At 37.4% G+C, this 3,093-nt stretch overlaps 1 protein-coding gene across 1 annotated transcript in view; it reads left to right on the top strand.

Moving 5' to 3' along the window:
• Window positions 1-799: 799 nt before the first annotated feature.
• TNFSF10 (TNF superfamily member 10) overlaps window positions 800-3,093 on the top strand; it is a 25,681-nt gene continuing 23,387 nt past the window's right edge. The window contains exon 1 of the mRNA XM_021718886.1: window positions 800-811. The gene's annotated coding sequence lies outside the window, so the exon portion shown is untranslated. The remainder of the gene's footprint in view (window positions 812-3,093) is intronic.

The following is a 3,093-nucleotide window of genomic DNA, read 5'->3' as shown; positions in this document are numbered from 1 at the left end:
CTGAGTCCCTATATTATATTGTAATACTAAGTAACACTAATGCTTGCGTTTTTTTGGCTATGCTCATTTAATTGTCCATGTCTTACAACTAAGGGTGCTGTTTAGTAATTCATGAGGATTTTTAACAATTTTGCCTGTTCATAATTAGGAATATGTAGGAACAGATCATTTTACATCTTTGTAGTCTGTTCACTCTAAAGGGTTTTGAACCAGGCCATTTTTGTAAACACCATTGGAAAAGTCATGAAGCAAAAAAAAAAAAAAAAAAGGAGAAGAACTCCAAAATGAGCACCAGCCAGAGGAAAGGTAAACAAATTGGCAGTTGCCACTAAAGGCAAACACTTCAGCCACCCAAAAGAGGACTGATAAGGATAAACCTGCTAAGGATATGGTATCAGCTGCTATGAATGTGGTCAATATAGGCACCTGAAGCACAATTGTTCTTAATAGCCTAAGCCCCCAGAACTTTGTCCAATATCTGGACTAAAAAGTCACTGAAAGAGATGGTGCATCCTCTCCCGAAGTGGGGGGAACACCTAGCTCGGCGATAGTGGCTGTTGTCTGAAGGGGGAGAGGCACGGCCCAGCACAACACTCTGTATGCCATCCACCCAGAGAATCCTTGGGTCTATATAAATGTGGCTGGGGTCCAAATTAATTTCTTAATTAATACTGAGGTTAAGTTTTTAGCCCTTCTGCTCATACTGAACTTCTTCCTCCTAAAACCTGCTCTCCAGTGGAATTAAAGGTGTTCCAAAAACTGAATGTTTCACCTGTTACTAAAAGATGAATTCAAATTATGACTATAAAAGGTTATCTATAAATAAATAAAAAGAAAAGCAAAAAGCAAAGGAAAAATGTAAAAAGGTTGTTAGTATACAATAAAGTTTTAGCAGGAAAACAAAAAAAAAAGAGAAAGGAATATAAAAAATATATATATATTTATCTAAGAGGAAATCTTATATGGTACATTTCTGTTCTATAATAAAGTAGATAGTTATGAAAAAAATTTTTTAAAGGGGGTAGAAAACAAAAATAAAATGGTATAAGCACACCAAAAATGGTATAAAGAAAGTTTAAAAATATATATATATATACATACAAAAAAAATTCTATAAACAATCTAGGCATAATAAAGTCTTTTCTGAATGCAAGTCTCCAATCACTTTCGGATTTCTCTTCAAATTTTATATAGAATTTATTTAAGTGCCTAGTTCAAATTATAGTCTAAAACAATCTGTCAGGCTACCATTATAGTCCAGAAATACAAAAGCTGGTACTTGTAATAAAGCTACAGAAATTAAAGTTTATCATTTAAGTTATGCTAATAACTTCAGACCTTGTAGCTTTTGTATAAAAAGGTAATCAGCTACTGCCTGCAATGGTCAAAATGTAGGCCTGACTTTATTTCTTTTATTAAGCTAGAATCCAGTAATTTCATGCCCACATAATGGTCATGCAAAAATTCCAGTTAGTGCCTGCAAATAATGCCACTGCTAAATGCCTTAAGTCAGACAGGGAGAGATTTTCAATCTCTGGCTAGGCAGGACTGCGCCCATTATCAGCTCTGAAGAAATTACAGAAGATGGACCTTCACCCCTCAGCACCCCAAATGATTATGGGATTGAAAAATCTCCAAAGAATAAATAATTGAGGCAGGGTAGCTAGCACAGGTTAGACATAAATAAATTTCCTATAGGTAGGTTTTGAAAGGTGTTCAAACGTTTCTACTGCAGGCCGAGTGGCAACCTGTCCCACCCCTTGGCAAATCCAGGGAAAATTCCATCAAATGTAAGACTAGGACAGTATAATTTCAATTTGCGGGTTAGCACAATAATCACTAGAAATCCTTTGGAGACATAAGTAAACTAAACATAGGTATTTGGTATTTCATCACTCAGGATCCAAGTCCCTGAAATGGAGTTTGTTAAACCTTTAATATTATTTAATGGTAGGCCTTTTGCTAAGGGCATACAGGGAGACTTAAAGGAATTAGAAAGTCTTATCCTAAAACAGCAAATGCAGGCCTTAGGTTCAGTCCTAAAAGCCATCCATTGGCAAGTCAGAGAACGATTGCCAATTAGTTTAACTACTGATGCTCATTCTTTTAAGCCAGGTGATATGGTATGAGTAAAAGAGTAAAATGTATAATCTCTAAAGCCCCTCTGGAGTGGGCCATTTACTGTTCTTTTACATAACAGAACTTCCAGAACTGGGAGTGCACTGCAGATTCAGCTTAAGGGAGAACACCCCTTAAGCTGACCATTCGGAAAGTCACGAAACCCAACGAAGGACATGGAACTAATTTATCCAGCCCTGCTCCAGAAGCGTGAGGATACTTCAGGCCCTGCTTCAATCACACTCTGGAAGCTGATTGATCCATGCACGGCAGAAAATTAAGGATTCGGCTTAAGGACTCAGTGGACATTACTGATAAGCCTTTGGTTTGCTTTGTTAACCTTTATACTTGCTAAACCATTTGTAACTTTATTTGTTGTAAAATTAACAGTTGTCCCCATTGATCATGTTAGAAAAGGGTTTCACTAGCATTTCCATCCTTTCTTACGATAGGAAGTTTACTTGTGCTTTCATGCATTTCTACCTAATCTGGGTATCTACCACTTCCCCCCGTATACCCAGCATGTAAATGTATAGAAACTATCCGGCCACGCTTAAAGGTTTTCCATCGTTATTCATCCCAGCCAGAAGTTTGTTATACTGATAAACATATCTGCACCCATAATAGCCAGCTATACTTTGCTAGATTATCAAAACAAAACTACCAGTACACTAAAGCTGGTGTCATAGCTTGTAACACCCCTGGAAGCACGAATTGGGTTTGTTGGGATTTTGCTCCCTCACCCAAAGCTAAAAAGCTAATTAAAGAAACTGTACAGTTAGTAGTTCCTCCGACTGCCCAACAGTCAAAACTAACCCCCTGCCCTCAATCGTGGAAAGTAGGGCAAAATCTGTTTATAAATTTGGCTGAAAATATCACTCGGATATTAGGTGTCACCAATTGTTGGGTATGTAGAGGGGTACTAATAACTAAAAAGTGGCCTTGTAAGGGAACCGGTCACTGCAATAACCCTGT

The sequence above is a fragment of the Carlito syrichta genome, unplaced genomic scaffold (genome assembly GCF_000164805.1).
Source record: "Carlito syrichta isolate Samal-C Ts95f unplaced genomic scaffold, Tarsius_syrichta-2.0.1 Scaffold313939, whole genome shotgun sequence".
NCBI classification, from domain to species: Eukaryota; Metazoa; Chordata; class Mammalia; order Primates; family Tarsiidae; genus Carlito; species Carlito syrichta.
The sequence above is the reverse complement of the archived record's forward strand: the minus strand, read 5'-3'. Positions and strand labels throughout refer to the sequence as shown.